We start from the raw sequence: 24,106 nt of genomic DNA, 5'->3' as shown, positions 1-24,106 counted from the left end.
GGTTCAGCCCTGAGGGTCTGTCCCCTGGCTCCCCTCCTAGGCCACAAGAGGGTCTGCCCCTCCCTGTCTGCCTTCCAAGGAGTGCATGTCATCGTAGGCGTGCCAGGACTGTCGGGTGAGTGGCAGCTGGCAGCACGCCAGCCCATCTGCCTCAGAGGTGCGGCCCTGGTGCGGCTGTGCTGTCCCCTCGACCCTGCGCTCACGTGGGACACAGCAGAGGCTTCTGCTCCGAGCTCTGGTGTTCGCCTGACTGTGCAGGTCATGCCTGCAGCCTCCAAAGGGTAGACCAGACCATGCTGCGTGAGGATAAGCACTGCTGCCCCACTCACGCTCCCAGAGTTCCAGCTGCCTTGGCACAGCTCTGGGTCCTGGTGCTGAGACCCACTGAAGGTTCCAGAATCTGAAGGTCACCTTGCTTCACACTTTCTCCTCCCCTCCCCGCCCACCTTGGGTACTGGGGGCCGGTCACTCTCCAGGGGGGTGTCCTGGGCACTCTGGAGGACTGAGCGGCATCCCAGGCTCCACCCACTCGATGCCAGGACCATTTCAGCTGTGATAATGAAAAATGTCCCCAGATTTTGGCCAGTGGCAAATATAGTATGGAATCTGCTTGCTCTCTAACAGTAACTCCTGGATGTACACGCTGGGTTTGACTCCACCCAACACTCAGAGGCTAAACCAGGGGATCTCCGTGGTGCCACAAAACAACTCCGGTGCAGCAACCCTGACACCTTGAGACATTCCATGCCCATCAAGTCCCAAACATGCGGTCAGCTGGGGGCTCCATCTGTTTTCCAAAGCTTGTGTACTTCTGATCTGAGCCTCGCCAACTGTATGCATTTCCCTGGGTGGCCGTAACAAATGACCACAGACCACGCAGCTTAAAACCACCTTGTCTCCCACCTCTGGAGCCAGAAGCCCGAGACCCAGGCATGGTCGACAGTGATGACAGTCGGGAAGAAGGAGGCCTCAGACCACCTCTCTGTCTGCCCTGGATGCCGGTGGCTCTGAGCCTCCCACGGCCAGGAGTGGCTGGCATGTCCTTCACACTAACCACAAAGTGCTCCCCTGAATTGCAACACACTTTCCTGACTTTCAGCTACTTCCTGGGGGGCTCTGTATGGGAATGAGCTGTGCATGAGGATATTCCCCCCTGCAAGGGTGGAGGACCACAGCGGGGGTAGGAGGATGTATGCCATGCTCCAGTGGCCATCCTGGGGTCCCAAGTGTGAGATGGGCTCCAGGGCAGGCAGGCGGTGACAATGTGGGATCCTGGAAAAATGACACTTGGCTCGCTGGAAGGGGGCACAGTTCCCAGCCTAGCTCTGTCACCACATGGGAAGTGCCCAATGTAGTCAGCTCTTCCAAGTATCCTGAGGGGCTGGGAGGTCTTTCATCATAAAATCTCCGGATTTTTAAATGTTGGCACTAATTCAAAGTTTAAAACCACTGGGTTCTGGCTCAGCCAGGGGATCAAGGTCAATACTAGCTGTGGACAGCATGTGCCCCTCTGTGTGTTCTTACCCCAAACCACAACCCTAGTCTGATTGCGAGAAAGTACCAGACAAACCCAGATCTGGGATGTTCTGCAAAGCTCCTGACCTGTCCTCTGCATGACTGACCAGGCATGAAAGGCAAGGAAAGTCAGAGAAACAGTCTCAGCCCAGTGGGACCTAAGGAGACACGACAACTGAATGTCATGTGGGATCCTGAGTAGGGTCTTCGGGCAGAAAAGGGACATTTTCCAGGAGATGAAAGAATAAGGAAATCTAAATAAAGTATGGACTTTAGTTAATCATGATGTGTTGATATTGGTTCAACAATTGTGACAAATGTACCACACTAAGGTAAGATGCTAATACCAGGGAACATTGGGTGTGGGCTATGTGGAAACTCTCCATACTGTCTTTGCAACTTTTCTGCAAATTCAAAACTACATCACATGTTTATTTTAAAGGTTTGCAAAGTACAAACTAGGTGTATTGCTGTAACACACTGCAAGATGTTCATGATTGCCTTATAACTTGTTCTTAAAGTCTCCATTTGTGTTCCAAACTCAATTTGTCCTCAATAAATATAAATATATAGCCATGATAATTTTTTTAGAAATTGAAAAAACTGCTGGGATGGTCAAGCTCCCAGGTGGGTGAACAGAGTTCAGTCTATGAACCAGGAGACCCAGTAGGAGAACAATGGCAAAAATGGTTAGAAGGTGGGGAGCCCTTTGGGGGATTTGTGTACAGCCCTTCATGGCACAGAGGGGGCACCGAGGTCCCTGGCCCCCAGCAGCCTCCCAGCCAGCAAGGGCCTCAAATCACATCAGGGGGCACTGCTCCCAAGTGGTAATAGTGACTGCAGCTTCTGTCTAAGCTGGGCCATGAGGAGCCTAACGCCACTTCACCTTCATACCAATATGGCTGTAAGGTCAGGAACCACTCCATTTGTTTGGGTATTTTCTTTTCAGCTAAAGAAAACATAAAATAGGGACTCTTGGGTAATTCACTGGTTGAGCATCTGTCTTTGGCTCAAGATGTGATCCCAAGGTCCTGGGATAGAGTCCCATATCGGGCTCCCTGCAGGAAGCCTGCTTCTCACTCTGCCTATATCTCTGCCTCTCTCTGTGTCTCTCATTAATAAATAAAATCATAAAAAGAAAGAAAGGAAGGAAGGAGGGAAGAAAGAAAGAGAGAAAGAAAGAAAGAAAGAAAGAAAGAAAGAAAGAAAGAAAGAAAGAGAAAGAAAGAAAGAAAGAAAGAAAGAAAGAAAGAAAGAAAGAAAGAAAGAAAGAAAGAGAGAGAGACTGCCCAAAGCCACTATGAGGAAAAGGAAGAATTCAAACTCAGAAAATGTAATCTAAATGACCACTGAATAAGTGATATGTTAAAGATTACTTCCCCAGAGAAAGGAGGCAGGGGAATGGGAAATCTGAGAAAGCCTCATGATTAGGAGGGAAAAACAAAGGCAACCATCAATGTAGACCAATATGACAGACCAATGTAGACAGAAAGAACTAGCCACAGTTGGGGATAGAAGATGGCATGCAAGCTATAAAACCAAACAAAGTGGCAGCTATGGACTCCCCCATAGGAAACATGAGGACATTATTTCAGTTCAAGTGCACAGCCCAACCTGTGCTTTAAAGTCTGTTCCAGGGGCACCTAGGGGGCTCAGTTGTTTAAGCATCTGCCTCAGGCTCAGGTCATGATCCCAGGGTCCTGGAATCAAGCCCCATATTGGGCTCCCTGCTCAGTGGGGAGTCTGCTTCTCCCTCCCCCTCCCCCTGCTCTTGCTCACTCTCATGCATGCTCTCTGTCTCTCTTTCAAATAAATAAAATCTTAAAAAAATAAAATAGAGTTTGTTCCATGGGGTTCTCTGGGTGGCTCAGTCAGTTAAGAATCTGCCTTTGGCTCAGGTCATGATCCAGGGGTCTTGGGACCAAGCTCCACATCAGGCTTCCTGCTCAGCGGGGAGTCTGCTTCCCTCTCTTTCTCCCTCTGCCCCTCTCCACCACTTGCTCTCTCTCTCTCTCAAATAAATAAGTAAAATCTTAAAAACAAAACACAAAACAAAACATGTGACTCTTGATCTTGGGGTCATGAATTCAAGCCCCATGTTGGGTGCAGAGATTACTTAAAAATAAAATATTTTTTTAAAAAGTCTATTCCATGAAAATTGAGTCCATGGAGAGATCGAGTCCATGTGGAGCTCAGCTCCAGGAATCTGATTCCCAGTAGGGAGTGGTACAATCACATGCAGTCAATGTGCAAGCAATTCCACCTACTACCACACAAAGAAGGAGCCTAGTGCCCCCACAAAAAGCAGGCACCATACAGAACACCTCCACACATAACTTACTGGATGTTGGCCACACTCTTCCTAAAAAAGCAAACTTGACATTTTTAACTCTGAGCTTTTGACCTCAGTAAGTAGCTTCTTAGTTGTAAGGGAAAAACTAGATATTTTTCCCCGACATTTTTATTTAATGTTTCTATCATTAATGTTTGGTGTTTTCTTGTTTTTTCCTTTTTAAAAAAGATTTTGCTTATCTTTTGAGAGAGAGAGAGGAAGAGAGAGAGAGAGAAAGAGAGAGAGAGCATGAGCAGGGAGGAAGAGAAGAGGGAGAGGGAGCAGCAGCCTCCCCACTGAACAGGGAGCCTGTCTTAGGGCTGAGATCACTACCGAGCCAAAGTCAGACACCTAACTGACTGAGACACCTACATGTCCCAATTATCGGCATTTTGATTGGGTATTTAGACTGTTCCCAATTTCTACTTTACAAGTAATGCTAAGCGAACATCTTTATGCCCACCTCTAATTACTTTCTTAGTCTACATTTTTAGAGATGGCATTATGGGATCAGAGAGCAATAAATTTTTTTTTAAAGATTTTATTTATTCATGAGAGACACAGAGATAGAGAGAGAGGCAGAGACACAGGCAGAGAGAGAGGCAGGCTCCATGCAGGGAGCCTGATGTGGGACTCAATCCCAGGACTCCAGGATCACGCCCAGGGCCGAAGGCAGGCGCTTAACCCCTGAGACACCCAGGGATCCCCCAGCAATAAATATTTTTAAAGTTCTTGAAAACATACTACTAAGTCATTGTTGAGAAAGTTTATCCCATTTTATACTGCTCCTCCTCCCTGCTCGTGCTCGCTCTTTCTCTCTCTCTCTCTCTCACTTTCTCTCTCTGTGTGTCTCTAAAATAAAGTCTTTGGGGAAAAAAAAGACAAAAACCTGAAATTTATGGGGCACCTGGGGGGCTCAGTCGGTCATGATCATGGGGTCCGGGATCGAGCCCCACGTCGGGCTCCCTGCTCAGCAGAGGAGTCTGCTTCTCCCTCTCCCTCTGCCTTTTCCCGTTTGTGCTCTTTCTCTCTCTCACTCTCTCTGTCAAATAAATATTTTTTAAAAATATGAAATTTATTTGAAACCTTCAAATTTGTATATCTGAAAATATGAGAGCAGTGCAGCCCACTCCTGAATGCACTCACAGCTGCAGCTCTGCTAGAGCTACAAATTCTCCCAAGGTGACTGACAACGCGGAGGACACCTGCTTCGATGTGGAATCTGGGGGTGGTGAAGAAAACACAGATTTCCTTAGCTGATGTTCATAACTCAGATTCTTTCACTCAGTAGCACATACTCCATCAGGCAGTTTCTCTACATTATGGAGTTTGAAAGCTGTTCCGTTGTATACCACCGAAAAGAAAAACTGATTCAGGAAATAACACTATACATTATATATATATCGTACTACTTTTCTTAAAACAGAACTGCAAATAACGCCTCCCCCTCTGGCTGAGACTAGAATAGATAAAATCCAGATTTTTACACACTTGGGATTGGTAATGTTTTAACACATGGGAAATGCTATGGGGTTGCAAACTGCTTTATATTCTTCAAACATATTTCCAACTGTGCCAACCACCCTAACAGTTGGATGTGTTCGTAAACGAACCAAAACAAATCACATTCTCGGGGACAGATACAGAGTGGCGACTAGAGGGTCTCTCTGCCGCAGAAGAAGCCTAATTAAACCTCTGAACCATCTCAGGAATGAGAATGTGGCTTTCAGGAGACACCAGGGCTCTGGGAACACAAGGAAGGGCAAGTGCTGCGGCCACATTTAGTGTTACCCTGCAAAGACCAGGAAATGCTGGCCAGCAAGGAGAAGGGGAGGTAGCTCAGAGGTAGAGTTGCAGGGAAAACATTATTGACCAGACAAGCCTGGTTAGAGACCAGAGATGTCAGCATGCCTGGCCCCTCTCCTGAGAACAGCTCTGAAGGACCATCATGACCTGAACTGGTTCCTGTGCAGGTCTCAACGTGTAAAGAACTGCTGGGAAAGCACTTCCCCGGGGGTCCTATAGGGTACAAGGACAAACCATGTGTTCCTTGCATACGGTTCTCAGTGGGAGAAGCGGGACAATTCTGCCCCCAGGGAACATTAGGCTGTGTCATCTGTGGTTGTCACGATGGGAACTCCTGGCATCCAGGGGGTGGGGCCAGGGATGCTGCTCAGCCCCGCAGGGCCCAGGACGCCCCACAGAGAAAGAGCTGCCCCCCCATGTCAGCAGTGCAGGGATGCGGTGAGGGGGTTGTGTGACTCTGCTCAGTCTGGCCCTCAGGTCTAGAGGGACTCCTTCTTCTTTATTACAGAGCCAAATCTGTGTCATCACCACCGAGGGGAAAATGGCCACTTAATTACATTTCCATATGTGCTACGGAGAGTTTCCCAAGGGAAGATGGCCAGGAATATCACCTGGAGACAGGACTCTACTGTGCGTCTCCCGAGCACTCTAAGCCCAGCTGTGGGCCCCAAGTGTTCCTCTGCCAACTGGGTATCTCAGAGCAGCCCCAAATCCCAAACATATCTTTTTTGGCTTTGATCCCTTTACAACCACCTAGGGGCAATCCTGCCCCCAGGAGACCCTGTGTGGTGTCCGAGGACATCTGGGGTGGTCTCGACTGGGGACACGGGACTACTGGTATTGAATGAGTGGGGGCTAGGGATGCTGCACACAGTGCCTGAAGTGCCCCCAATGTCAGCAGTGCTGAGGGGAGGCCCTGGCTCCCAGGCAGCACATCTGGAGGAGAAAGACCAGCACGAAGGCTCAGAGTGTACAGTGGGGATTGCACCTGCAAGATAACAAAGCCGCCGAAAGCCCAGCAGAGCACGTGGCGGTGCTCACAGCATCTGCAACGATCGCATCTCATCGCTGCCATGACTCTGAGCTAAGCATTCTCACTTCCCCATTTACAGGTGAGGAAACCTGGAAGCAGAGCCCCCTCAATGCTGGAGGAGGCTTTGGAGTTGGCTGGTTTTCTCCTCGACATGGCAGTTCCTGCGTCCTTATCCCATGACCTGGAGCACTGGGAACAATGTTCGAAGCAGGGTCTCTCCCCCCTCCCCGCCCACTGTGGACACTTGGGGCCGTCCTGGTTTAAGGGCTAGATCAACAACTTTGGTGACCATGAGGGCGTCGGGCACCTAGGGGGGTTACTCAATGAATGGTTCTGCTTTTTTTCATCTTTCTGGGGGCTGGGGGTGGGGGCGGGCCAGGCCTGGCATGGTGCGCTCCTGACAGGGGTCAGCCTGGAGCCCTCCACAGCCTCTACAGGGAGGTCCCAGCATCACCCTCACTGCCAGGCAGAGGGACACCACTGCAGCATGCAAATGCTTCCCCCAGCCCTGAGACCCACTCCCAGAGCAAGTGCAAGACCGGACACTGCCCTCCATGGAAACTAGGGTGGCCTGTGTGCTGCCACGCTCCCACAAACTGTCACCGTGATACCAGGAGCCCTCTTGTCCCATCCAGAAATTTCTAACCTTTGGCCACCTGCATCCGACCATCAGGGCCAGCAGCCTTCGGAAAATGGTGTGGCTGGGGTCCAGTCTCTTTCGTGTGGCTCTGAGTGGAAAGGGGGTGGGTGGCTGGAAAAACGTACATGTGAGGTGGATGTGTGGCACCAGAGGCCACTGGGCCTGAGGTGGGAGCCACTTTGGCCGCTTGTGTCTCAGGGCACACACCATCCGTTGCTGGGCTTGGGCCTTGAATCAGAACAGAGATAATGGAGAAACAACAGAACGTAACTGCCCAGGGACAGCACGGTGATCACACGTGGGTGGGTTGTCCACCTGGGTCCTCCAGCAACCTGGCCACTCTTGGGGTATCCCACGTCACCTGTCATGGGGACAGTGCCTCAAACAGAACTGAGACCAACTCCTTACTCTGCTCCCACCAAGGCCCTGACCTGAGACAGGGGAGATAAAATGCATGTGCCTCAGTTTCCCCTTCTGCAACACAGATAGGGGTCCAGCATGGCGGGGCGAGGGCAGCAGGTAGCGCCCTCTGAACTTTACCTCCAATCCCATCCAGCTTCATGGCGGCTCACTGCTAAGAGCCTCAGCTCCTAGAGTGGCCTCTGGTGTCAGGTCCAACCCACCACGATGGAATCCCATCCCACATGCGGCCCAGGGCCACCCAGGGACCAAGAGCTTCCCAAGATAGTCCCTCTGGTTCCCAAATGAGTCCAGCTCCTAGGCCAAAGCAGCCATGTCACCAGGACTGGGTCTGATCCCACCCTTGCTTTGGTCCACACCTGCGGTGGCAGTTGTTAATATTAACTCACACCATGAGGTGAATGTTCACACGCGGCACCAATAGAACAGTCATCACAAGTGCAGCAGGGTCACCGCCTCACACACCATCCCAACCCTTAAGACAGTCCTGGGTGGTGATTCCTATTCGTTTTTGCCCATGAGGAAACCAACAGAGAGGCTCAAACCACGCAGGGAAAAAGTCATCCAGGGCTGAGCAGGAATTCCAACCCCAAAGCCTCACTGTGCCACCATGTGCTCCATGTTCCAGAAGGTTCCAGAAAGCCCTGTAATTCCCAACCTTTCACCTCTTACATACACCTCTTACTCCCTGGGTCCCTCCTCCTCAGCAGTGCCACATCTTAACCTTACTCACTGCTTTCTCCCAGAGGCCTGGGAGCACCTGCCTGCCCTCCCCACCTAAGCTGCACACGCAGCCAGTTAAGGCCCAGAGCTGGCAAGACTAAAGTCAAGGGTGTGACTGTTCAGCAGCCCCAGACACAGAGGAATTCATGCCCTTGTGCCAGACTCACAAGGACATGACTTAAAATGAGAACGTGTCTGTGATCACGGCTTCACTGGGGTTGACCTAAGGCAGAGGGAGGGGAGGGGCTCTCGGGAAGAAAACAGGGTCATTCCCCCTCGGCCCTTAACCATCAATGGTTGCATGCTCTGGAATATGACCACTTAGACCAAGAGGTGTTTTCGGAGTGGGGGGCAGGCATTGATAAAATATATATAATAGAAAATTTACAATTTTAACCAAGGTGTACATTTCAAAGGCATCTAGTATATTCGCGGAGTTGTGCAACCATCACCTCTATCTAGTTCCAGAACATTCTATCACCCCAAAAAGCAACCATTTCCCCATCATCTGTCGCCCCCTCTTCCCCGCTCCCCAGCCCCCGGTCCCTGCGAGCCCTGTTCCCGTCCGGGGACAAGCCCATCCTGGACATGTCACACATGCAGACTCACACCTCGTGGGGCCTCCTGTGTCCAGTTCCCTCCCTGAGCATCATGAGTTCGGGGTCTAACCATGGTGTGGACATTCACGAGTGGAATTGCTGGGTCAGAAGGATGCTCCGAAAAAAAAAAAAAAAAGAAGGATGCTCCATGTTTAATTTTTGGAGGAATCTCCAGACCGTCTTCCACCGTGGCTGCCCCCCTTATGTTTCCCCAGTCCTGTGAGGGCTCCCATTTCTCCCCATCTGTGACAACACTTGCCACTGCTGTCAGTTTGATGCCAGCCGTCCTGGTGGGGTGAAATGCTGTCTCACTCCAGTTTTGATTTACATTTCCCTGAGAACTAAATGACACTGAGCATCTTTTCATGTGAGATCAAAAATTTTTAAATTTTTTTTTTACTTTTATGTTAAGTATGCTCCATGCCCAACATGGTGCTTGAACTTAAGAACCTGAGATCAAGGGATGCCTGGATGGCTCAGCGGTTGAGCTCTACTTTCAGCTCAGGGCGTGATCCTGGAGTTCAGGGATCGAGTCCTGCATCGGGCTCCCTGAGGGGCCTGAGGTGTCTCTGCCTCTCTCTGTGTGCCTCTCATGAATAAATAAAATCTTAAAAAAAAAAAAAAAAAGTCGCATGCTCCACTGACTGAGACAGCCAGACACCCTGAGAGCAATTATTTTTAATACCAGGATCCAGGTATCCGGGAGCCAATTCCACTGCTAGAAGAAGTGTGGTGGTCCATCCCCGAGACCCAAAAATCCTATGCAAAATGCAGGAACTGTCTCAAGGAAGAGTTACGAAGTGGAGGAGCCCAGGGGCTGGGGCCCTTCCCGGCTTGGCTCCCCCTTTCTGAGCCTCAGTGTACTCATCTGAAGACAGGACCTCAGAGGGGCACTTCAGGGTCAACGCAGCCCTGGGTGGAAATCACCATACGCAATGTGAAGTGAGACAAGAGTGGCCAGCTAGTCACCCTAAGAAGGAGGAGGGAGAGGGCAAGACACAAACCAACAAAAAACAAAGCTCAGTGTAAAGAAAACTGAGCCAGGCCCCCTGGTGACTGCAGACAGAGGTGGCTGGGGGTCCCACAGGTTCAGAGCATCAGGAGCTGGAGAACACTGGACGTGGGGGTAGGTAAAAGCAGGGGGAGGCCAAGAGGTGGCCTCAGGAGGGGCGGGGTGTGCCGGTGCAGAGGGCATTCCAGGCCAGGGAAACAGGAGTGGGACCCCAGGGGGGTGAGGGAGAAAAATCAATCGTGCAGAGAAAGCTGCCCCGGGCGGGCTGGTGCAGGGACCTGCCAACCGAGGCTCCGAGGCAGAAATGAGGATGGGGGTAGGGAGCCGATGAATGGAATCAGCCAGAAGAGCATAAATCCTTTCAAAGCCCCTAGGGCTGAACTGTGAAAGCAGCAGCAAATGGACTAAAGTCCCACTGGGCACAGAAGCACAATCAGTAAGTTTAATAGGTGATGGGCCCCACGATGCCACTCCTGGGTATCCACCAGAACTGAGAACATCTGTCCACACAGAAGCTGGTACACACACATTCACAGGATCACAATTCACAACAGCCAGAAAGTGGAAGCAACCCATGTGTCCAGCGATGGATGCAGGGATAAAGACTGTGATGTATTCACACAATGGAATATTATTCAGCCATAAAATATGAACGTGGACAGACTTTCAGCACATGACACGCAGGGAGGGAACCAGACACAGAAAGCCACACAGTGTGTGTGAGCCCACATGTGTGACACGTCCAGGACAGGTTCCTCATGGTCGGGAAGGGGGCTCATGGGGCCGGGGGGTTGAGTGGGAGAGGGGACTGAGAGGGATGCAGATGGGGACAGTCCTTCATGGGGATATGTCTCTGTGTGGGGAGATGGAAGGTTCTGGAGACAGGTAGTGGGGGTGGTTGCCTGACAGTGTGAGTGTGCTTCATGTCGCTAAGCTGTGCACTTAGAGACAGTTGAGGGGCACCTGAGTGGCTCAGTCAGTTAATTGTCTAACTCTTGGTTTTGGCTCAGGTCACCATTTCAGGGTTGTAGGACTGAGCCCTACGTCAGGCTCCCGGGGAAGTCTGCTTGGGTTTCTCTCCCTCTGCCCCTCTCCCCAGCAGCTCTAATGCTTTCCGTCTAAAATAAATAACTAAATCTTTTTTTTTTTTTTTTTTTTAATTTAAAACGGGGGCATCTGGGTGGCTCAGTGGTTGAGCATCTGCCTTCGGCTCAGGTCATGATCCCAGGGTCCTGGGATTGAGCCCTATATGGGGAGCTTACTTCTCCCTCTTCCTCTGCTGCTCCCCCTGCTTGTGTGCATGCTCTCACTCTCTCTGTCAAATAAATAAATAAAATCTTTTAAAAAACTAAAAATTAGGGCACCCCCGGTGGCACAGCAGTTTAGCGCCGCCTGCAGCCTGGGGCGTGATCCTGGGGACCCAATGAGTCCCGCGTCAGGCTCTCTCTGTATGATGCCTGCTTCTCCCTCTGCCTGTGTCTCTGCCTCTCTCTCTCTCTCTCTCTCTGTCTCTATGAATAAATAGATAAAATCTTTAAAAAAAAACTAAAAATTAAAAAAGAAAAAATGGTTAAGGTGGTGACTTTGATGTTATGGGTAATTTGGGAGGAAATGGGTGTGGGGAGCAGGGTGGGACACTAAAACTGGGCTGAGTAGTGACAGAGGGAGAAGTAAATGGGGACAATGTCTGGTGTGACAGATGCTTGATCCATGGTGCAGGCCACAGCTGACAGGTTCCTCCCCCTGGAGGCAGGGGGCTTGACAGGGGATGGCCACATACTCGGCACCTGGCAACAGCCCGTGGTTGGTAGCTGAGCGTGATGAGGCCACTGAGGAAAAGGCCTTGGTGTGGCCAGGCTGCTCACTGCCCCAGGTGGCTGGACAGGATGCTGGAGGGAACCCCGTCCTTCCTCCAGGGCAGCCTCCCTCTGAGGCCCAGTTCCGCTTTCAAAGGACACCCAAACACCTCCCCACAAAACAGCCTGCATTCCAGCAACCTTTTGTTTCCCCAGACACAGTATCAACATGTAAGCAGAGACCCACAATAACCCTGTGGGAAGCAGGCGGTTGGGTGCAGAAGAAAGGAACACCACTACCATCAGGCAGCATCTGGCCCTGGGCCACAAGTGTCCCAACTCTGCCCCCATATCTAAAGCTCCCCCTCCTTTTATTCAAACGTGGTACCTACACAAAGCCACCAGTAGTGGTTTGTAATGCATGGGTTTGGGTCAGCGGGGGGCGGGGGGGGGGGACACCCATGTGTTTCAAATCAGAAGGGAATGGTTCTCCACCCCCCTGCAGTGTCCATGGCCACAACATGTAAGACAATAATTTTCTAGCTCCCTCAAATTATCTCCAGCACAGCCTCTGCTGGGGGTAGTGGAGCCAGGAGAAAGTTTACATCAAGCTGTAAGGATGGACCTCAAAGCTGGGAGGACGGGGTGAGGAATCCAGCATGGGAGAGTGAGCTGTCCTCGGCCCTGGGGTCCCCTTGGCAGAAGGAAGGAAGGGTGGAAGGACACAGATCCAGGCCTCTGACCTCCGAGTGGGGAGGCAAACACTACCTGTGACAGGTGACCAAGGGTAACAGGTGATGTCATGCGGGTGTGATGTGTCCTTACCACTGTATGTTCTTCCCCAAAACCCATAACCCTGGTCCGATCACAAGGAAACATCAGGCAAACCCAGATTGGAAGTCGTTGTGCAAAATTACTAACCAGGCGTCCTCAAGACTAGACAAAAAGACAAGGAACATCAGAGAGGCTGTCTCAGCCCTGAGAGGGCCTAGGGGAACATAGGGTCTTGGGGCAGAAAATGACGTTAGGGGAAACCTAGTGATTCTGAACAATGCGTGGCCTCTGGTTAACAGCCATGCGTGCAGGTTAATTTCTGAGAACAGTGAAGGCACCAGGGGAATGCAGGATGTTAGCTCGCATGGAGGTTGTGAGGGGTACATGTGAACTCTCTGCACTGCTTTCACGACTTTCCTTACACCTAAAATTAGCCCAAAGTGAAGATTTTATTAAAGAAAAAAAACCCAGCCTCAGAACTAAGTGCACCATCTTTCTCAGAGGTCCCCTTGGAGACTTACCGTACCCTTTGTCCCACTTCTCAGCTACAGAGGAGGGGATCTGGTCAAATTGAGAACCAGAGGCAGAAGCAGACCTCTTGAGCCCCAAACCCACATCCAGGGGTCTGAGGCTTGTGAACACTGTGGGCATGACTTTGCTTCCTTCATACAGAGCTGAAGGGCCCTTGGAGCCCTTCAGTGAGACCCAGAGACGGTAAGACCCAGACCCAGAGATGGGTGCCAATCTGTTTCTTAAACAACAAAGACTGTCTGGCCTACCCACACAGCCCCCCAGCCCCATTTCCTCCCATCGCCTCTGGTTGCCAACTAAAACAACCCTACGTTCCCAGAGCAGCCGTTTGCCAAAAGGCAAAACAAAAAAACAAAACAAACCTTCTGTTTCTCATCCTGGCCTCAAATCTTTAAAGCTAAGCCTACCTGAAGAATGACGGCTTGTCAGTGCTCAGCCTAAAGAGAGAGGCGTTTCTAAGCTGAGCCTGTGTTGAACAGAGAAACGTCCTTGGCTCCAGACAACAAAATTCACTGTGACCCGAATGGGTGTTCAAACCTGGCTCCGGGCAAACTGTCACTCCTGGACATCATTCTAAAAAACCACTCATCGCCTGACGTCAAAATTTTCTGTCTGAATATGTGTTTGGAAGACCACTGTTCCATCGTGTTGCTGTTTTATTTTTATTTACTTGATATGCTTTTTTGGTTTATAGCTAAAAGCCATGAGCATGAGACATTTATATGCAGTTTTACGTTTGTGCATCTTTAAGTAACATGATAATAAACATAATTGGCATTTAAAAATGGGATCTATTTGGAGCTATCGGATGCCGTAGTTCATCAAATCTAAGATCCCATTATTTCTAAGATTGGCTGTTACGTCTCGTGACACTAAAGAAAATAAATAATCAGTCTCACTAAGTATGGCATGACGTTAGGGGGAAAAATCATCCTATGCATCTGTCCCCAAATCATTAACCTCTGCTCAACCAGGAGGCTATGGGGTATGAGCTCCCGGCAAGAGAGCATCAGAGGCAATTCTCTTAAGGGAAGCGTCACTTGCTCTCCCAAGACTGGTGCTAAACCAAACAGATAAAGCTGAACTATGAATCCCAAGTTCAAGTCCCAGCACTGCCACAAAACCACAAAACCTGGCCTGTTTCCTCATCTGTAAATCCCGCAAGTTAGACTACCAGGGTTGACAAACTTTTCCTATAGGAGCCAGGGAATTGGTATTTTTGGCTTTGCAAGCTACAGTCTCATTACGTTGTAGTCTGAAAGCCACTGTAGGCAACATGTCAACAAATGTGTGTGGCTCTGTGACAATAAAACTTTATTGGTGGACACTGAAACTTGAATTCTATATAATTTTCATATATCATGATATATTATGCTTCCTTTCATTTTTTTTAAACCACTTCAAATGTAAAAACCATTCTCAACCCAAGGGCCACACAAAAACAGAAAATGAGCTGGATTTGGCCTGAGGGCTATGGTTTGTCATCCCCTGGACTGGACAGTCTAGGGAAATCTTCCAAAACTGACTTCCTAAGACCCTCAATCCACATTCTCAACCACCAGATACTTTAGTAGCTCTAAAAACAACTCACAACATGTCCAAATACTCATCTACACTCATATGCCTTTAGAGGTCTGATTTTCTCCTAAAATTTCCCCTATTCACTTCCTATACCTGTGATGTCCAGTATGTGGCACTGAGCACAGGAAATGTGGCTCATCCCGAGGTGTAAAAATCTATAAGTGTAAAATACATACTGGATTTTGAAGACCTCATACAAAAGAAAGTAAAATAGTTCATTTGTACCTTCTTCATATTGATGACATGCTGAAATGTCAGTATTTTGGATATAGTGAGTTATGTAAAATGTAGCATTAAAATTAGTTTCACCTAATTGCTTTTTTGAATGTGGCTGGTCGAACGTATATAAATACATATGAGGTTCAAATCCTATTTCTATTCATCAGTACAGTTTCTTGGAGTGGAGAACATGGGAGAATAATTCATAGAAAACTCCACAACCAGGGATCCCTGGATGGCTTGGCAGTTTAGTGCCTGCCTTCGGCCCAGGGCCTGATCCTGGAGTCCTGGGATCGAGTCCCACATCGGGCTCCCTGTGTGAAGCCTGCTTCTCCCCCTGCCCGTGTCTCTCATATATAAATAAAATATTTAAAAAAAAAAAACCTCCGTAGCCTACAGAGTTACATCTTTTCGAAAAGGAACTCAAGGTTACTAAGCTATTCTTATCACTTTGTCCGTAGAAACAAAATAGTGGTGGGGAGGCGGGGGCAGATGAATTGGTGGAGGATTTTTTATGGCAGTGAAACTACTCTGTGTGATACCATAATGGCAATGCTTGACCTCATACATTTGCCCCAACCCATGATACAACACCCACAGTGAGTCTGAATGTCATCTATGGACACTGGGTGATCAAGACGTGTCCTCGGAGGTTCACTGACTATAACAAATGTCCCACTCTCATGGGGATGTTGATAATGCAGGAGCCTGGGCAGGGGGGCGGGAGGGGTATATGGGAAATCCCTTCTGCTCAATTTTGTTACGGACCTTAAAATGCTCTAGAAAATAGTTGATTTAAAAAAAAAACCCAAACAGGCCTTTTTACTTTAATGCAATCACAGATTCATACAATCTGATTAGAAATAGTTCAGCCCATGGGGATCCCTGGGTGGCTCAGTGGTTTAGTGCCTGCCTTTAGCTCAGGGCGTGATCCTACAGTCCTGGGATCGAGTCCCACATCAGGCTCCTTGCATGCAGCCTGCTTCTCCCTCTGCCTATGTCTCTGCCTCTGTGTGTGTGTGTGTGTGTGTGTCATGAGTAAATAAATAAAACCTTAAAAAAAAAAAAGGAAATAGTTCAGCCCAATATTTCCCAGCCAGGGGTGATTTGCCCCCCACCAGGGACACTGGGCAGTGTCTGGGGACACCTGTATTTGTCACGACTGAGGGTGCTCCTGGCAGTGAGTGGGTGAGGTCAGGGATGCTGCTCAGCCCCCAAGAGAGCCCAGGACAGCCCCATGGGGAGGAACCTGACCCAAATGTCAGCAGTGCCGAGAGGGAGACCCTGAGTGAAATGACAGGGTAGATTCAGCCCTGCCTCGGGGCTCACACAAGAGGTGCTGCTCACCTCCACCTGTCCCCTGGCAAACTTGTCAGTGCGAAGCTCATCTCTGGCCCATCCTACACACAGGATCCCCATCTCTCCACCCCCGGAAGGCTTCTTTTCTTGCAGCACCTGTGGAGCTCATGGCCTGTCTCCACCACCCCCAGGGACCCTACTCAGAGAGCCAGGCCAGGGACAGAATGGACCTGGGTCCCCCATCTCCACGCCTCCCCACGCATGCACACAAGCATCTCATTCACGTGGCACTCCCGGCGCCTGGCACCCGCTCTGATGCTTAAAATAGGCACACAAGCAGCCTTTGTTGGGGAGAGGAAGGAAGGAAGGAAGGCAGGCAGGCAGGCTTCAGACAAAGGAGAAAGCAAACCGCACCATCCAGGAAAGGGGGCCTGTGCTGAGCGGGTGGCAGGGCGGGGCAGGAGGGGCGGGTTCTGCAGTCAAAGTGAAGGTCACTGTGGAAAGGTGAGGTGGGGCCCACCCCCACAGTGCCCCCAAGGCTGCAGGAGGCATTTTGACTCTGTCAAGTGGGTGATGAGTTGGTAGAGGTGGCAGGGAAATGACAATACATCTGTGCCTTACAGAGTAGATTCTGGCCGTGTTGGAGCTTCCCACCTGAGCAGGCCATGAGGCCAACCAGCTAGGATGGGTGGCGCCAGAGACCACGAACCACTTAACTCAAGTGAAAAAGAGAGAGGCAGAACCTGGAGGGCTGACACCTGGGCCACCCCCAAGCTTCGGTTTAACAGGCCACAAAGTGCCAGGAAAAAGTCACTGAAATAGCAGCTTGATTGTTCACTGCCAAGATGTGGGGGCAATCCAGATATCCAGATATCCACAGCCAGGTGAATGGAGAAACAAAGCATGTCCATCCATAGGGTGGAATATTACTCACCCACAAACAGAAGCGAGGCCCTGACACGTGCCGCCCTGGGGACAGACCCCAAGCCCACGACACTCAGGGAGGGAACCAGACACAGGAGGCTCCATGGTGTGTGAGTCCACGTATGTGACACATCCAGGACGGGCTTGTCCACAGATGGGGTGGGAGTTCGGGGTGGGGCGCTGGGGGCTAGGAAGTGGGGGACAGGGACTGATGGTTAATGGTTATAGGGATCTTATATGAGTAATGGAAGGCTCTAAAGTTTTTTTTTATTAAAGATTTTATGTATTTATTCATGAGAGACAGAGAGAGAGAGAGGCAGAGACACAGGCAGAGGGAGAAGCAGGCTCCATGCAGGGAGCCTGAAGCAGGATTCGATCTCAGAACTCTGGGATCACGTCCTGAGCTAAAGGCAGATGCTCAACTGCTGAGCCACCCAGGCATCCCGGCCCTAAAGTTTTATGGGGATGCTTGCACAGCTCCATAAACTTCCTCCCAAAACTGAACTCTATGCTGAAAATGGCTGAGTTTTATGACGTGGAAATTATACCTCAACGTAAAAATTGAAAAGCAGTAAGAACTTCCCCTTTACAAAGTTCTCAAGGAAAACTAGTAGCCATTTCTGGAAGAGTCTCAGGGTTGCCTGAAGCTCCCCTGCATGCCAGCTGTCAGGGTGGACGAGGAGGAGAATGGAGGCCACCCACCACCACCCCACCACCCCCGGGGACAAGCCATTTCACCTCTTCAGCTCTTCGACCCGGTCTCCAAGGTGTGCTAGACGGCTAGGCCATGACTTTCTCCAGACCCTGCAGCCAGAGAGGCCAGGCCGAAGGGTGGCACAAGAGAGGAGCAACAGGAAGCCAGGCCCACAATTGTCGAAAAGAACAGCAGGAAGCGGAGGGAGGCTCCTCGGATGGCAGAGGCCAGCCGTTAGAGGCCCTGGGCACCCAGCGGACGTAAGACAAACCTCCCCCAGGACAAAGATCCAGTAGGGCAGTCACCTGCTGGCTGCTACTGCAGGGCACAGAGGAAGGCAGGGAGTAACTCTGCATGGACACCCAGCAATGGTGCAACTGTCCTGGTAACCATCCTCTCTAGAAAGCTCCAGAAAGTTCCAAAGTCACGGAGGCCGTGCACAATGGCTCTTTTGTAAGAAACTACAAAGGGCTTCAAGAATAGTAATGACCTAGTAAGTGCCATTTTAAAGACTATTCTTGGTCTCCAGATGCAAATGAGAAAATTTGTAACAACACCTTGAACGGAAGAAGCAGCTTTTTACTCTACTACACAGTGTACAAAAATAATGCGTCCATTCAGTAAATTCGAAGCTGAGCCTGTGTGTTAGGTCATTCATATTCCACCATCCTTCCCTTCAAACCACAGGACCACGGGCTTTACGAAGCATGAAATGAGAGCAGAAAACAATGGCATCAAGCACAGGATATTTCCTAAGTAAGACAGATTCTCCAAACAACTCTGACCTCTCTGCAACCCTCACACTCTATAGGTTAAAAACAGGAAAATGAATCTAGAAGTTTGGCATCTTTCAATGCTTGTGAACTTATCAATTCATCCTACGCATAAGATCACTGTAATGTGTGTTCAAGAGTCACAGAAAACCCACCAAGAAGGAAGCCAGGTTCTGAAATCTTCTAAAGACATTCTTCCTCTCAAACTGAGCACTCTAGATTTAAAAGGCAACCCCAGGGCAGCCCCGGTGGCGCAGCGGTTTGGCCCTGCCTGCAGCCTGGGGTGTGATCCTGGAGACCAGGGATCGAGTCCCACATCAGGCTCCTTGCATGGAGCTTGCTTCTCCCTCTGCCTATGTCTCTGCCTCTCTCTTTCTCTCTCTGTGTGTCTCTCATGAATAAATAAATAAAATCTTAAAAAAAAATTTTTTTTTTTAAAGGCAACCCCAAATCTGAATGGCCGACCTTCCTAAGGATCAAAGGTGAGATATGGTCTGCAAAGGGGAAAAGAACCTCATTTTGCCTGAAACAGCGGGTTTCCACCAGGGTGATTCTGCACCCAGCCAGCGCTGGGCAAGGTCTGGGGACGTCCGGGCCATCACAACTCAGGGTGCTGCTGGCATGGAGTGCATGGGGCCACGGATGCTTCTCAGACCCCACAGTGCCCAAGACACCCCGATGTTGGCAGTGCTGAGCGGAGAGACCCAAGTCCATCATATGAGCTCCAGCTATAGAGTTCATATAATTAAAGAGCATATAATTGCGGCACACGGGTCCCCTTAGGGTACACATTGGAATGGCGCCCGGGGGTACACCTAAATCAGAATGACCCATGCAACATTCTCTAAGTGAATGTGCCTATTTCTGGACAGGCCTTCAGAATTTCCTGGTCTCAGACCCTTTGTTTTTTTTCCCCTTACTTTTAATAATATGGACTTCACCCCACCCCCTGAAGAGATTCTTTGTTAAAGCTCCAGGGGTGATCTCATGTGCACCCCAAGGCTGAAGGACCGGAGTCAAGCTCCAGCTGATTCCTCCCCTCCCCTACCCTCTGTGACAACCCAGTAATTCTACCCACCCACCTTCCCCCCTCCCAAAAAAAAAAAACCCTTAATTTAGAACATTATTATCGACATCTCACGTCCCCCTGCCATGTGCCAGGAGTGTGCTAGGTGCGTGCACTCCCTCATCTGACCCCCCCCCCCCAGCAGCCCTATGAGGTGCCTGCTATGGCCTTCTTAGTCCCCTCTCACCGAGGAGCAAAGTCAACTCCCCCAGAGGCACCGAGGCCACAGCCACGCAGCAGCACACAGGCCCGCCGTCCAGAGCTCACTACACTCTTAATGTCCGCAAGAGCTCGGCGTCCAACTGGACAAGTGTGTGAACTTGGCGTTTCTGCATCCGGGACACCCAGCAACAATCAAAGCCTCTGAGCTGCTGTTCATCACACCTGTCTTCTCCCGCCCACCTTCCAGCCCCCGGCAACCCCCACTCCCCAGGAAAAACAAAGTGCCACCCACACGTCTCAATACTATGGCCCCCAAAACTCCCACCTGGGTTCCTCGTTCCTGAGCCCAAAAACTCCTGAAAAATTCAGTCACGGACACAAACCTTTCTGCTTCCAGGACCGTCTCCTTATACCCTACATCCTAGGAGCGGACCTCCCAAAGTGTGTTGGACTCCCACCTCCTCCAGCTCACTGTGGCCAAGGGGCTTCTGCAGACCCCTCTCCGGCACCAAATGATCAGCCCTCCAAAACAGGGGGGCGAGTGGCCTCCACAATCCTTACAACTGACTTCTAGCCAAGACCCCCCCATTTCCTCCTGACTAGTTGCCTTCCCCCAAAACAGCAGCACCAGGTTTCACAGTGTCCACAGCTGGGCCCCCAGGGCCCTTAGGATCCACCCCCACACCCCTGCTCCAAGTAGCCTGGCGCACCTGCCGCCCATCGCAGCCTCACTGTGCGCCTTTCCCAGATCACCCCCACGCCCCCCTGGGTCCCCAGCTCCCCGCTGGCTGCACGCCTCCCCCCGCCCCTGCAGCCCCCTCCTCAGCCACCCTCCACTTTCAAGTCCTCCCCCACCTGGCCCCTCCTCAGATAACCGCCACCTGCAGCTCTAGCACTATTCCCTCTCCCCTGCCAGCTCTGATGCCCAGCTCTGCCCCTCCCCTGCCCCCCTACCCCATTCCCAGCCCAGACCCCCAACTACAGCCTCAGCCCCTTCCTACGGACTCTGAGCCCCCGACTCCGGCCGGGACCGGGACGCAGCCCCCTCCTCACGGACCGCGACCCCGACTCCAGCCGGGACCCTCGACTCCGACCCCCTCCTCACGGACCGCGACCCCCGACTCCAGCCGGGACCCTCGACTCCGACCCCCTCCTCACGGACCACGACCCCCGACTCCGGCCAGGACCCTCGACTCCGACCCCCTCCTCACGGACCGCGACCCCGACTCCAGCCGGGACCCTCGACTCCAGCCCCTTCCTCAAGGACCGCGACCCCGACTCCGGCCGGGACCCTCGACTCCGGCCCCTTCCTCAAGGACCGCGACCCCGACTCCGGCCGGGACCCTCGACTCCAGCCCCTTCCTCAAGGACCGCGACCCCGACTCCGGCCGGGACCCTCGACTCCAGCCCCTTCCTCAAGGACCGCGACCCCGACTCCGGCCGGGACCCTCGACTCCGACCCCCTCCTCACGGACCGCGACCCCGACTCCAGCCGGGACCCTCGACTCCGACCCCCTCCTCACGGACCGCGACCCCCGACTCCGGCCGGGACCCTCGACTCCGACCCCCTCCTCACGGACCGCGACCCCCGACTCCAGCCGGGACCCTCGACTCCGGCCCCTTCCTCACGGACCGCGACCCCCGACTCCGGCCGGGACCCTCGACTCCGACCCCCTCCTCACGGACCGCGACCCCGACTCCAGCCGGGACCCTCGACTCCGACCCCCTCCTCACGGACCGCGACCCCCGACTCCGGCCGGGACCCTCGACTCCGACCCCCTCCTCACGGACCGCGACCCCGACTCCAGCCGGGACCCTCGACTCCGGCCCCTTCCTCACGGACCGCGACCCCCGACTCCGGCCGGGACCCTCGACTCCGACCCCCTCCTCACGGACCGCGACCCCCGACTCCGGCCGGGACCCTCGACTCCGGCCCCTTCCTCACGGACCGCGACCCCCGACTCCAGCCGGGACCCTCGACTCCGGCCCCTTCCTCACGGACCGCGACCCCCGACTCCAGCCGGGCCCCTCGACTCCAGCCCCTTCCTCACGGACCGCGACCCCCAACTCGGTCCACAGCCAAACCGGAGCCGTTCCAGGGCGCCTGCCCCGGGCCGCCCAGGGCCGCCCTCCGCCCCGGCCACGCCCCTGCCCCCCGAGCCCGAGGCAGGGCCGCCGGACCCCGGCCCGGCCGGCGGCTGCACGCGCCCTTACCTGAGCTCTGGCCGCCGCGGCCGCCTCAGCCTCGCCGCGCAGCCGAACCCGCCGCCTAGCCGGCAAGCGCCCGCTCCCCCCGGGGGCGGGGCCGGAGCCCGGGGGACGGGCACTGGCAGGCAGCGCGGCCAATCAGGAGCCCGGACGGCGGGAGGCCCCGGGAGGGGCGGGGAGCGGGGCAGGCAGCGGGGTAGGCTGCGCCCAGGCGAGGGGGCGGGGCTCGCAGCGTGGGCGGGGCCAGGAGGTGGGACGCTGAGTGGCATCGCCGCTGGCCACCCGCGAGCGGGGAACCGCGTGGTGGGGGCGGGGCTATGCTAATAGGCACATTGGCCCGCTGTGGTGTGGACTCCACCACCCGCGACAAGCAGATTTCCAGAGGTGACTCGGTGACGTCAGTGGGGTGCGAGGCCCTCCGCGAATTCGAATCCAAAAGCCTAGCACCTGGGCCTCCCTGGCGGGAGAAGTACGTCCCTTCCTCACAGAGCGCTTGACCTGCCGGACAACAGAAACTGCGCCCTTATTCTGAGCCTTCTACATAACGCCAAGAGGCGAAATCCCATTGTCCCCATTTTACAGAGGTGGTAACTGAGTCTCAGGGAGGTTACACCCAAGGTCATTCCCCAAAACCTGTCTCATAACTTCCAGGGCTTCTCAACTTCCTAACTCCTGCGCCCGGATCTGAAAAAGCAGGTTCCCTGGCCCCCACCCAGATTGAAGCATCCTGTGGGCCCTGGACCCCTGGAATGTGTATTTTTAATAACTCCCCCTGAAGATGTTGGGAAATGGATGGTACATCTGCAAAAGCACAGACAGTCAGGGAGGGGAGAATTTCTTAACACAGGAAGATGGAGCCACCAGATTCCGGGACTTCTAGAACTTTGTGCAATATGCTGCTATTCTGTGATCTGAGCCTCCAGCCCTCCAGCTGATGGGCCCCCCCTCCCCTCCCTGGGGCTCCTGTCATCCCTGCAAGAACCTCCCCACTGCAGGCGCCTGGAGGCCCCAGCCCATGTCTCTACACAAGGGTCACAAACTGGCAGCCCCCCCCCCCGGGGGGGGGGAGTGTGGCCCCAGAATTGTTGAAAAATGTAAGTACGTTGGTAACATTTAAAAATCAGGGCATTTCACAAAAAGAAGTCTAGATTTCCAGGCCCTCTTGAGAAATCAGAAGGTCTGGCCGTTGCTGCGTGGGCTGGGCAAGGTGGCTGAGCATGCTTCCCCCCAAGGACATCATCATGTGGCCCCAAAGACAGAGGAGGCAAGAAAGGTGCTTTTCTCAAATCCAAAACTTAAAGGGGCACTGAAAAAAGGAAAAAAAGAAAGAAAGAAAGAAAGAAAGAAAGAAAGAAAGAAAGAAAGAAAGAGAAAACCTTGCCATCAAGATAAATACTATGTTAATGCAATATTTAAAAAATTCAAAATAAATGCAGAAATAATCCAGGATGAACAAAATACCAAAATGTTAAGGAAAGACAAGATCCGATGCTGCACTTGTGCCAACCACCTCGTTGCTTCTCCCAGGCTGTGTCAGATCCTATCTCTATTTAAAATATTGATATTTTTTTCGCATTAAATATTTCTTCACAATGTGTGTCTTGCTGGCTGAATTCTTGGCGTCCCCCACTTAAGTCTCCTGCGGCTGGTGAATGCCTCCCTCTCCTCACCCTCTCTGTGCCTCTGCTGGGAAGTTTGCAAACTCTGCCCCAAACCATTTAACAGATGGGGAGGCTGAGGCCCTGTGGGGTCCTCCCCATGTAAAAGGAGGCTCACCGCACCTGCTCATTCGTTCCCCGCATCCGGCTGCAGTAAGTGTGGGCTCTGGCGGGGGTGGGGGGGTCTCTTGTCGGGGGACCACCTGGAGGAATGCTGAACTGGCTACATCACAAATGTGCAACCTGCAACCTCTTCCACAGTTCCTTCCCTCGACCTCTTCCCTCACCCCCATCCCCCACCTCCTCATCCCTCACCTTCTCCACCCTCACCCCATCCCTTC

General features: G+C 52.3%; 1 protein-coding gene across 1 annotated transcript in view; it reads right to left on the bottom strand.

Annotated features, from left to right (window-relative positions):
- The window catches only part of GNG7 (G protein subunit gamma 7), a 124,071-nt gene extending 101,870 nt beyond the window's left edge, over positions 1–22,201 (bottom strand). The window contains exon 1 of the mRNA XM_038567887.1: positions 22,114–22,201. The gene's annotated coding sequence lies outside the window, so the exon portion shown is untranslated. The remainder of the gene's footprint in view (positions 1–22,113) is intronic.
- Positions 22,202–24,106: the final 1,905 nt, after the last annotated feature.

This window comes from Canis lupus, chromosome 20, assembly GCF_011100685.1.
Source record: "Canis lupus familiaris isolate Mischka breed German Shepherd chromosome 20, alternate assembly UU_Cfam_GSD_1.0, whole genome shotgun sequence".
NCBI classification, from domain to species: Eukaryota; Metazoa; Chordata; class Mammalia; order Carnivora; family Canidae; genus Canis; species Canis lupus.
Note: the sequence above shows the minus strand (reverse complement) of the source record. Positions and strands in the feature narration are given on the sequence as shown.